The sequence below is a fragment of the Misgurnus anguillicaudatus genome, chromosome 6, assembly GCF_027580225.2.
Source record: "Misgurnus anguillicaudatus chromosome 6, ASM2758022v2, whole genome shotgun sequence".
NCBI lineage: Eukaryota > Metazoa > Chordata > Actinopteri > Cypriniformes > Cobitidae > Misgurnus > Misgurnus anguillicaudatus.
In genome coordinates this window covers 20,085,826-20,099,307 of record NC_073342.2, presented here as the reverse complement: position 1 = coordinate 20,099,307, position 13,482 = coordinate 20,085,826, and the positions used below count along the sequence as shown (strand labels likewise).

Here is a 13,482-nt window from a genome sequence, read left to right as displayed (position 1 = left end):
TATCCATAATCCCCTATCTACAATTCTCAATAAATTATTTATTCTGCTGAAAAACAATTCACATTTGGCTTCACTGCTAAAAGCATAACCAAAAATTTATTTCATTTCATAGATATATTTTATTTATCCATTTTGTATGCATTTATAACACTGTTTTATTCAGCTACAGTAGCACTACTGCTGTTGTTTTACAGCAGTCTACCGCAAATTCAAATCATACAGTAAATCTCTGTAAATTAAATGTTAATACCCATAATGCAATGCATATTATTAATGAACTGGAAAAGAAAATGATGGTATTTTACTGGGCATTTTGTGGTAAGCAACTGTAAAAATTACAGTTAAGTCTAACAGTGTAGTTAAAAAACAATGGTTACTGTAGTAAAACTATGGCTGTTCTAATGGTAATCAATATACAAAAAAAACATGGTTACTATAAAAAACTATGGTTCATTTTCATAAGAAAAAGAAATTAAGTGAATCTGAACACTTATACATTAAGCCTTTGTTTTAATGCTGAGTTATGGCAACAGAGATAAATGCAAAAATAAAGCCTGCCTGGTAGAATGGGCATAACATGGAAAAGTCTGCACCAAACAAATGTTTGAAATACTACATGATACATTGAAATTCCCATATAATACAAAAAAGTGTTGTTGCTCCTGCAACAAACCTCACTGTAAAAATGTCTGTAGAAATTACAGTATTACTGCATGGGTATTACAGGCAACTAGCTACCAGTAACTTACTGTAGATTTTACATTTATGTTATTTACTGGCAACAGTTTGTTCGAAGTTAAATGAACGTGAAACATTTTCAGTCTTTATCTTCTACAGTAAGTTACTGGCAACCAGCTGCATAATTACAGCTATTTTTTACAGTGGTCAACTACACATTCAATGATGCTACAGTATACTGACCTGCTGAGGGCTAAAATGTGTTTAAAGTGTCATTAATTAAGATTGGTTAGCTATGCATTAGCTAACATTATATGTTTATATCATTATTTAATCTTTGTTAATGTTATTTAACACCAATACAACTGTCCGTTGTTTGTTTGTGTTCTTTTATAGTGTACTATTAATTAATGTAACATGGTACAACTTTTTGAACCTATTAGTGGATGTTAAAATTAACATTAATAAATGCTTCAAAAATATTGGTAAATTGTTGGTTTGTGTTTACTAATGCAGTTAATTAACTGCAACCTTATTGTAAAGTAAAATCAACATGAAATAACATTATCTACCCTTTTCATTAATGTGAAAAGTCAAATTTTTTGGAGTGATTTCAATTGTGATTTTTCTCTATGGACAAATTTGCTTGGATGAACTCGTTGACACATATGCCTGTGACACACTTAAGATTGAAATAAAAACCAAAGCACCCACCTTTCATCTATCCGTGTTATCATCAGTCACTTCCTAGTCTTTGCTCAGAGTATGTATCGACAGTTGCTGTCAAACAAGTGAAAGTGTTATTTCTGGTGCATTGGAAGAATCATTAACACCTTCACAGTCCGAATTGCTGCAAACGTCCCGCTTTGCTCGAGAACCCAAATCTGCCAACCCACACGCGCGCTCCTGCCCCTCCCTCCCACACACACAGATGCACACACACGGACAGCAGGGACCGCGCAGCCGAACACCAGTCAGTCGCGAGACACACGACGCTGCGTTAAAGTGACCCGAATCTACATACGGTATGTATCGTTTATGTCATGTACAGTACATATACAATATAATAGCATGCCACGCGGTCAGTGGCGTGACTTTTTCGCAGTGTCGCAGTGCTAGTCAAGAAAAGAATCAATGCATGCAGGTTGATTCATTGAATCAGACTCTCCAGACACTTTGGTTTATGACGTTAAGGATGAGGATGCGTCTCCTTGTGATCCAAATGACCGCATATTTTAAACGATTTAAACACCGTGCACGCGACGTATTTTTGGAATAGCCGAGAGGTGATTAAATGACTAGACAGTGAGGTAATTTAAATCTACCTGTGTTTGCGACAAATGTCCTGACGTGGATCCAAACTAACTGGATTAAGGTGACGTACAGTACAGGAGGATGATGGATGGGTCGCCATGACCAGACCAACTTTTTATGTGTCATTGAAGATTGCACTTTTTTGATTTAACAGGATGACATTTTATTATTTTGTAAATACAGACGCAACACTTCGAGTCTTTGCTGCATGACGCACTTTTGCGTCGAGACTCGGTAGGCTATTGATTATGTTTGCATTTATTATTTAATTCGTTAAACATCTACATAATTTGATTTGTCCCGTTGAAAATATGTTAACTATATTATGTAAATAAGTCTTGAGCAAGTTGAATATGAAAAAGGAATGTGAAGAGTTTGTGTAAGGATATTGCTCGTTTTTTCATATTTTTGGTAAAGGTCGTGGCAGTTGCTAATAAAACTTCCAAAGTCAAAATAATGCATCATTTTGTCCCACTTAAAACCTCGCGATATCACTGAATAAACGGCTTGCTACGCCTTTGATGCTCAATAAATACTATGTAGACAGCTTGACTGGATTTTGAGACACAGCTACTGATTCATTTGAAGCTCAGTGACTCAGCGTTGTATCTCTCTCTCTCTGTCTCTCTCTCTCTCTCTCTCTCTCTCTCTCTCTGCAATACTGTACGTTTGTGCATCTGGTCACTGAAGGACCATTCACGAAACTAATGACTAAATAGATTTGTGTTTGAACACACACAATTGTTTAGCCCAATTGACATTTGACTCTTGGTTTATCTTAAACGAATCTGCTATTGATATAACATAATAGGAAAATACAATAATTAACCATTGTAAATAAGGTCTGCCTGCACTAAATGATTCACATTGGACCAGTAAATCTGATGTGATGTCATCAAAGCATTGATAATGCATGTTTATTTAATGTTAAAGGTGATGTTGTAATATGCATTGCCTTAGATGTCACATATTGAAGTCTAGTCTTGCCTATTGCCTTGTGCTTTTTCTGTCTTTGTGGGCTCCTAAAAAGAGAAACACCCAATATGACATCAATAGGTAACAGCATTAGTAGCTGAGTCACTGTTGCATTGGTACCGTAGTAGCTTAAAGCAAAGCATGGTAGAGGTGTTGACAGAAATTAGTACAGTGAAATGAGAAACTACAATGTATTATGTTGGAGGATGACAAAAAGACCTAAAGTAAAATGTTACTACTGTCTCAACAAACATATGGTTTAGTTAAAGCATAAATTAATTTCATTTTTCTTGTTTTGCTTTACTGGTGTATTTTGACATTAGGCTTAAAGAAATGAACCTGTAAAGTATGATGTCATTTTGTCCAAGGGCAACAGAGAGAGCATGTCTGTCTGGCTCACAGTAAAAATGGGACTTTGAGAATTTTGGCAGACCGGAAACGTTGAGTGGTGGGGCTTTACCAAGTGACTCACATTTTGTTCCACTTTTCTTTGGAAAATATTGAGAAAAGAATAGCCAGCTTTAGTTTTATTTTCCATGAAAAACACACTAGCTGTGTTCCAAAACCCATAGTACTGCATCACTCTTTCACTGCCTAAAAATCAAAAAATGGTCCCCAGATGTCACTGGGGCAATACCCTTTTAAAAATGACAGCTTTGCGCCTAAAGATGTCATATTAGTACCCGGAGACACATATTGGTACCAAAGAGTGCATATAATACATCAAATGTATAATCTGTGCTGGTACTTGCCAGTGACAGCTTGGGACCAATTTTGACAATTTTGTTTTTTTTAACAAAATGCACTAATAAATCTAAGATCTAAAAAGTGAGAGAGGTTTTATTTATAAGCAAACTATAAACAATAATACTTTAATTGATTTAATACTAAAATTCTTGAATAAACTGACTATTTGACCCCAAATTCTTGTATGCTATGTTTATTTATGCAAGTTAAGCATCATTCCTGTGTATACAAGGCAGCAGCTTCTCTGTAAGTAGTTATGAAACAGAGCTAAGGAATAATCCAACCTAGAAATATTAGCAATTAAACTTTGGACTTACAGTTGTAGATAATCTTTCCGGATTAAGGAACGGTCATTTGAGACAAAGAAACTCTCAGTTGGTGGATTAATCTGCAGATAGGGACACAATGCCCGTGAATACTACTGCATCTCGACCTTGCAGTTTTGATGTAGTACTTTAGTATAGTATTGGCTACTGTCTTCTCTGGCTATAAAAGATATTGCTACAGAGTATGGAGAGTATTTATAGTGCAGACCATAATAATTTAAAAGTATTGCTCTTTATGTAATGACATGATGTTATGTGGCAGATAAGTTTATATTAAAGCAGCATTTATAGATTGCGGAAAATGGGGAATTTTAAGACTCGGAGTTATGGTTAATATTAAGACCCAGAGTTAGATAAGTCCATACATACCGTTCTTATCTCCGTGCGTGCTGTAACTTTGTGTGACGCAGCCCCCGCTAGCTTAGCTTAGCACAAAGACTGGAAGTGAATGGCTTCAGCTAGCAAACTGCTCCCAATAAGTGACAAAATAATGCAAACATTTTTCTATTTATGTTGTGATTTGTATAGTCACACCGTGTACAAACAACAAGGTCATATGATACACAGCGATCTTTTAACAGTATATATATTGAGAACTATATTTTCAGAAGGCGAAGCACTGCTACTGGGCAGAGTGATTTGCACAACTCTGACCGAACTCTCTTCTCCTCACCAGGGGGCTTCTCGGGTGTTGCGAGCAAATCACTCCGCCCAAGGAAATGGTCTAAGGCAAGGGTCTCCAACCTTTTTGTGGGCTAAAAAAGTCTACTCGAAACATTTTTGTTTTACTTGTTGATTTATTTTATTTTACTTGATATGTTTTGTCATTGTTTAAAATGTTAACATACATAAAAGAAGCCAAGCTAATATTAAAAATATGTAATAAATATTACAATTGAGACTATTAATAGAATGTGCTTTGGCGGGCACCTCACAGCGGGCACCATGTTGGAGACCACTGGTCTAAGGTCTATGGTTGCCAGCTATCCAGTTATAAAGTGTTGAAAAGTGGTGAGGTGTTGCGGTCGGTCGAAATGTACTGAAAATTATGTGGAGAGGCATGATGTGAACCACTTGGTGTCACGGTGAGGTGAAAACATGTAATGACTTCTCCCTTCTCTCAGATGAACCCAGTTTCCTCACTCTTTCTGCAAATGTTTAGGAGGAAATTTGCTGAGAATTGTATTTGAATGCTTTACGTGCATTATTTTATTACACAAAACGCAAACATTCAGGCTTAAGTACTGCACCAAACACAAGCTGCGCAATTGCACTTGCTGTAAAGGGAGGTAATACCATAGTTTTAACTGCAGGCAAATAGCTTTGGGCTTTGTGAGTTACACAGGCATCATTTTCAAAGAAATTAAGCATATTTGGGCTGAAAAAATGACATGCACAGTGCTGTTTTAGGGGATTAAGTGCTTGATTGAACTAGATTGCATGTGGTTAGTAAATAAGACTTCTGTTTTCAATAAACTGTCTAATGATTTCATCGCTTAATCTTTGATTTTGTCTTTTGAAAGGTGTGTGTTGGTGGATACAGATTGTGGGGGTGTGCACATATGACCGTCATTCCTGGGATGTTTGCAAATTTAGTGTGGGTGGATTTCTCTTTTACTTCTTTGCACTGCTGAGGACGAATCACTGTGGCCTACATGTAAATTAGCCTATAGCTGCTTCTTGTTTTAAGTTCTTTCAGCTCATTGTTTTTTAATCATACAGATTATTTTAGTTTAACTATCAATAACATAAGATTATAAATATAAAAATATTGGAAATGTATTAGACACAGGTCTTTGTTACTGCATCACTTCGTCCTATACAACTGTGGTGTGAAGTTTTCAATGTTAAGCTGATTGTAAAACTACTGCATGATATGATAAAAACATGATGAGTTTGAGGAACTCGTAATTGGGCTAGCAGGTGTGACTGCAGAAATAGATTAACACTCACATCATTTGTTACAGTGGAGACAATATAAAGTTTGGAGTTGGGAATACACAAGAAATCTAAAAATCAACCATTTGAGTAAATGTAAGGCTAATGAAAGCTTTATTGCATCGTAACTAAATGTGAGTTTGGTGGTATGAATTTTGCCTAGTGTTCACACACCACTAACATTTTTATCAGTCATATTCAGCTCTGTGCATTTTATTCTCTTACTGTATGCAGATGAACAGTCATGTCCTAAATATTTTAAGCAGTTTGTAACCAAAAAGTTTTGGAGCACCATTGACTTCCATAGTGTTTTTCTTTCGTACTATGGAAGACAATGATGCTCCTATTTCTTGCTTGATTACAAATATATTTATAGAACATTCTTTTCATTTTTGGGTGAACTTGCCCTTTAATTTTATTTGCAGTCACTATAGTTTAGCTTGGACTCAATATAATGTTTTATAATGAACCATTCATCCAATCTTCGAAAAAGTCTCTTCAGATAAATTGAATAATACATTAAGTGTCATGTTAAGCTTGAAGAATTAAATGCATCGGTTCTGCTAATGTAACTTTTAAAGACCTTGCATATATCTCCATTTGTTAAGGGTTGTCTGAACATCTTATTCTAATATGAATTATGCATGAAACGTTACGCAGATTTTATGATAAAAATTACTTAGATTCTTGACCTTTAAAGAAACCATTAGGAAATGTCTCTTTATTTAAATTATACAAAATTTAAATCTAAATCTATCTAGTTGAATAATATTAATATATTATTTTATATATCATATATAGTTTTCTGTGAAAGCCGAGAGAGGACATGCACTATTATTATTTTTGCTTGCTTGTTTTCTCGTGATCACGACTTAAAGGCGCTCTAAACGAATTCACGCGTTTTAGACCATAAAACATTTTTTGTTACACACAGCAAACATCTCCTCACTATCTGCTTGCTGCCTGTCTGCTGATCAAAGTGTAAAAAACCGCTATCTCTGTGGACAGCCCCGGCTCTACAGACTTCAGTGTAAGCGCAGTGGCCAAACCTGCACCACGAAACAAAACAAAGTGTTCCAGCCAATAAACGCCAAGAAGGATTTGGGGGTTGGGTTTGGCCGCATTCACATTTCAAAAATCAACACACCGATTCGCTTAGAACGCCTTTAATTTCTCGTTATCTCGAGATAAAAAAGTTGTTTTCTCGCGATCACGACTTGTAGCTAATGTGTAGCCGATAGACTTAATAAATAAATAAAGTTGGACGGTTCATGTTCGAATAATAGACACTCCAGCCCAGTTGGTGGCGATAATCCACCTTTGCCAATTGCAAGAATACAAATAACGTTTCCGGCGGCGGAGTAATACCGTACCTCACAGCACATCTAATACAAGTCAATGGAGTTGGACAAAAACTACGATAAAACCTGTTGGAAAGCATCTTTTGCAGCGAATTTTGTGTGAGCATATCAGTGAACACCCCTGACCACTCAGTGAGTTTCACATCTTTGTAAAAGAAAGTTTAATGCATTTTAGGAAGGATTGTTCCTGTGCACCTATACAGCCATTATAGAGGTGGGAGGTGAAAGAACAAACACCCGAAAATTCTTGAGCCAGCATCATATGTCCAAATTTCAGTCAAAACCGTTCTATTTCATCATAAACAATCTGAAAACAGGGCTTTAAGTGTAAAATACTGAACTTGTCCTTTAATAGTTTAATTAAATAAATATCAAAAATCTAAAAAGTGTGCATTATAGCTGACAACCACATAAACACGTTGGTTTTGTAACTGTTTGTTGACTTTAAGTCATTCCATTTAAATGCTGTAGAAATGTGTATATTATTGAGTAACTTACAGACGGTTCCTAAATTCACCACTGTAAAATTGTAAATATTGACAAATCTATTTTAGCTTGAGCGAATCTCTGATCCAAGTAAAATCTTATTTGTTCATCCATGCTAATTTAGCCAAATATGCTTTTGCTGTTTACAAACCAAACAACACGTTCTATCGAACACACATAAGCTCAAGAATACAACTTTTGGTATGTCGAGATCACGCGAAAGCAACTTTTATATCATAATAATAGTGCATGTCCTCTCTCGGCTTCCGTAGTTTTCATTTACTATATTATGTATCTTTATTTCCGTCTTTTTGCAAGGAAAGGAAAATAGAATATCTAAGATACATTTTAAAAGTTTAAAATAATAATAATAACCACAACCAATAATAATCAAATGCTTGTATACTTTAAAAACAACATTACGTTACATTTGTTTGACACTAGGAGAATGTAGGCCTACAGTAAATGTCAGTGGTGTGGAGTCTCTGCAGTGCAGGAAAAACATCCATCACTTACGTATTCAGTACCACAGAGTTGTGGCTTCAGATGCTAATGAATGGGCCGGGTGGTGACATGATCTCATAGTTGGCTCAGGCTCAGCCTGGAGTTTTCTGGCCACCTAGGAAACGGCCGTACAACACCATAAAACTTCTCTTGCCCCTTTCTACCCTTTAAAACTAGTTTCCTTCCTACCAAACTCTCTTTCTGTTCCCTTATGGAATCTGGGCATCAGAATACACAATATTCCCTACAAAGTGTTCACTACAGCTGCAGTACCAGACAGAGAGGGTATATGCAAATAAACCATGAAAACACAATCGTTGTTATGGGCTGCAGCATTGTGCTGAAGACACACCTTTATCCAGGTGGCTCTCGGAGATTGGGTGACACAGTTGTGCTAAAAGAGGCTTTAATATGCTTAACAGCAGAATCATTCGACAATGCCAAATCACAGGACTAGGATTACCAGAAGTAGGGCATTTACCTCTTGTGTAGGTCCAGCAAATCTAAAAAAATCAGCGAACAACAGTGTCTGACAAGAGTTTGGCTTTACTGAGTATATTGAGTGATGGAAATGGCCAAGATTCATTGGAGGGATATATTTTTAAACCATAGACGCAGAAAATGTTACTATATTTATTTATTAGGGGTGCACCGAACTTCGGTCGCCGAAAATTTCGGCCGAAAATGGCATTATCGGTTTCGGGCCGAAATAAAAAATCCAGCCAAAAATGTCAACCGAAAATGAATGTCAACCGCGCCCCTCCCATCTGTGCGCTAGCGCTTGGGTTTCACTCACGGTGATCAGTCGTTACCCACCCCTCCCCTTCGTGCCCAAGCAGGTTTCACTCACGGTCGAGCTGTTTGCACGCGTCTGCAAAGATTAAGTATGTCTTGATGTGTAAACTTTAGACAGAGTCGTGCTAATGTGTCTCATACTGTAATCCATTAACATACATTTGGCGAATAAAGCAATGAAACACAACGTAACATTTTTATGTGAAGCGACTGTTGCGCTGTTTGAGATTCACCCTCCTTCTCTGTTTGTGCGCGCGCGTTTAAGCGCCCTTAATAGTGCACAAACGAGAGAGACGCGTTTAAAAAAAACAAGCAAACATAAAATCTCTTTGTTATTGACAGGGCACATATAAACAAAATTATCTCCACAGTATTCTTTTTCTAAAAAAAACATTTGTTTATGTCTTAAGTGTATGTATAGAGTCAGATTGTGTCATTAATGATAATCAAACAAGCCATGACAAAGAGACAAATAGCTCTAAAAATAATAATATATTTAATTTATTGTGTTATGATTCATTTAATTTGATTTCTGTACCTAATGCTTATTTCAGACCTTATTAATGTACAACTTTGTTCTTTTTTATAAATGTTTGCAATTTTTTTATTGTTTATTAGATTTTTCCCACCCGCTTTTTGCTGATCGGAAAAATAATCTGATCTGTGCCTCAAAAACTGTAATGCAGGGCTCCAGACTAACTTTTTTCACTAGGAGCACAGTGGCCCCCAACTGAAAATTTTAGGGGCACAACCAGAAAATTTAGGGGCACACACCGTAAATCAACATGCTAACCAAATATTCACATTTCTTCTAATTTCCACTGTATTACTAATAAATACTTGATGATAGATGCAGAAAATACAATGTGCTGTTTCAAATTCAGTGTCACATTTAATTGTGCACTTTTGGAAAATAAGGTCAAATTGGATGTAAAATTCAGTGGCACACTCTCAAATTTTAGGGGCAAAATGCCACCATTTGGGGGCAGTCTGGAGCCCTGTAATGTGATCCGAACTGTGAGTTTTTTGATCCGTCACACACCCCTAGTTAGTACACAGTAATAGCCATAAATGCAATTGCATAATAATTTCTTTCGGTGTTTCAGTTTCGGTTTTTCGGCCTTGGTTTTCTTTTTTCGGGTTTCGGTTTCGGCCAAGAATTTTCATTTCGGTGCATCCCTAATATTTATGCATGAAACTTGCATAGAATATGTGTCTAAAAGATAGAAGTCCTCTACATTTTGAGGTGAAACTCTTTCCCCCCTTAAAAAATTCACTCTCTGGACTCCATCCCCCTGAGTCCCCCCATGTCCAGCCTTGAGTATATTTGAGTGAAGTGAAAATAAATGGCATGATATTGCAAAACCTCACTGTCTTCTGTACGAGGATGTGCTTGTTCCACTGGGGAAAAACTGATTTAGTGTCTGTAATAAAATACACCACAGCAAGACACTGTTTGCAAGGTTATATGGTCTCAGAAGCAAACAAGAAAATGGTACGAGTAAACTTCCATATGCCTCTTTTGGGCGATCATATCTAGAGCAAAATATCTAGAGCAGCATGGATGCTTGGTCTGTCTTTTATCATTGCACAGTTTGAGCTTATTTTAAACGAACGCCCTCATTTTTGAGTTCATGAGCGGATATTTATATCAAGCAGGTCAGGTGACTGTGATGAGATGGTGGATCCTTACACTTAAATGACTCTTCTATTATACTACAGCGGTGAAGATGTGCAATTTAAAGTGAATCTTTGAATAATACTCAGCGCTTACTAAGGATAAGAATTGGAATCCATCTAACACCGTCATTTAGCTTTGGACCTTTAAAGTGTATGAAGACTTTGCATGCTGTATTTGTGTTTGTAAGCCATTCAGAATGGCTTACAAAGACCTGATATTGATCTACAATATGTGCCCCAGTCTATGAAACCCAGCTAAAGTCTTTTTTTATGATTTACTGTTTTCTATGTGAAAATATAACTTTGATTTCTTTAAAGCGTAACTAAACCCCTGGTCAGAGCCTGACTCCACCCACTGGAGATAACTAAGGCTTTGTCCACACGAAGCCGGTGCATTCCCTATCCAATCATTTTTTTTCCTTGCTCTAAAAAAATAATCCGTAAACACGAAATCGCTGAAACCGACTGAAAGCGGTGTAGTATATATGCCGGACCAGTATGGGGCGCTGTAATTCTGCCACAGATATACACTATACACGGAGAAGAAGACTTTGAGCATGCGCATAACCAACGTATGGTGTTGTCCATTATCGCTTGCTGGTCACCACAATTGCACAGAAGCAATAGATTTTGCTGTAATAAAGCTAGTAGGCTTCCGACACGTGATGTGATGAAGTTTTCGCTTCACAAAATATACGGTTTGGCTGTACAGACGAAACCGCAAGGGTGTCGGTTTCAGATTTATCCACTTTAGGACCCGGTTTCAAAAAATAGCGGATTCAGTCTCCCAAAACGCCGGATCCGTGTGGATGAAACGCCAATACGATAACAGATTTATACGTATACAGTGATACGCGTCTCCGTGTGGACAGCCCCTATGTGAACCTATGTGCATCATGTGTTTTGTCAAAATAAGTGCCTGCTGCAGAGGCGTCTAAAGGGTTTATGATAATAAAGAGTAGACGCTCATGTTTGCCAGATACTCGCATAATCTCATGCGTAATTAGATTTTAATGTTAAGGGAGTGTCTTGGGTGTATTTTGTGAATGTTAGCATCTCTTTTTTCATAAACGGTTTTGACATGTGTGCATCAGGCCCTTATTTTGACAAAACGCGTGATGCACATGGTTTACATGACGCAACAAACACATATTTTAATATGCGAGCAACAAACATGAAACTCTGAACACTTATTTTGTCTCGAGCCGCTACTGTGACTGAGTAAGTCATGCCAAAGAAATCAATGTGAAATCAATGATTGAAATTAAACGTTGATGCTTCTAATCTCTACAGACAGGTCACATATTTGACCAAATTAACTGAGCAAACATATTGCTGAGCTACATATTTGTTCAATCTAATGTTCACAGTGATGAGAATGCCCCTCCTCTAATACCACCTGTCTCCAACTAACAATATCAAGTACAAAATCATATATAAAGATATTAACTATAGCTATTATTATTATTAGCTATTATTAAAAACAGGCTAGAAATACAGTAAATCAACCATATAAATGTAATAATATAACAATAATAGCTATATAATGATGACCAGGCTTGATGAAAAAATTAGGGGTTAATATTTATTCAAATTGACCTTTCTGAGCAAATTGAATGAATGCTTGTTTTTTAATGTTGCTCATCTTGACTGTCTTTTTTTATTAATCAAATTTTCAGTAGACGATACAAATAGGGTAGCATACATGGTATTTAATATCAGTCTAATAGACCCATGTTGCTTTGGACATCGTGTCCATCATGGACTTCGGCAAAGCACAGACCACAGAGAAGACACTGCAGTGACAAACACTAAAACCTCCTTTGTTTCAAACTGCTTTGTCAGTCAGACAACACCCTGATGCTGTACAGAGAGCAGCAGGGGTGGAGTTAATGAAGTTTGCCATTTCCATGGCAGCAAGAATTATTTGCATTGGTGAAATCTGCCTCACCTTCACACATGTTGTGCTTTCACCTCTGTATCTCAACCCTAGACCATCTGGCTAATAAAAGCAGAGCCGGGCTCAGGCCATCTTGGTTCAAACCCCAGTTATGCTGGTTCAGCAGCTATTTAATAATCCCATTCATTCTTCCAGACACCCTGTTCTTTTAATGCTTCTTATAATATAAATGAAAACAGATGATAAATGTGTTTGCAATAGACTATGGAGTGGTTTAAAATTTGTATCATGTGATATCCTGCTATCCTCTTAGATATCCTCTTAGTTATTTACAGTTTAATCCCTACCTCTGGCTATAATCCAAACATCCTTGATCTTATTAACAGAACTCTTGCAGGACTGTTTATTAAACACGTCGCACCAAGATTTTCTTTTTAGACTTTCTTTTTTATGGCCAATGCTGATATTGAGAAAGAAATATGGCCGATATAACACAAATGTAATACGAGTGAGACATACAGAAAATTGGTTATACTGCATAAAGATTTGGTATTCATAATATGTATATCCTTTTAAGTAAGTACTTGAAAAAATCTACAAGACCTGCTGTACTGTTTGAATAAGACTTACTTTGGTGTAACACAACATAATGTCACGGTAAAAAGTGAATAATGATTGGTCATTTTATTGACTGTTAGACTTTGACTTTAAATCTAACCCCTGGTTTTACAGACAAGGCTTAACTTGCACTGAAAGGCATTGATTTGTATCAAGATAC

The 13,482-nt window shown here is 36.6% G+C and overlaps 1 protein-coding gene across 1 annotated transcript in view; it reads left to right on the top strand.

Moving 5' to 3' along the window:
- Positions 1-13,482, top strand: part of map1ab (microtubule-associated protein 1Ab) — a 43,488-nt gene that overhangs the window by 14,580 nt on the left and 15,426 nt on the right. The window lies entirely within an intron of this gene.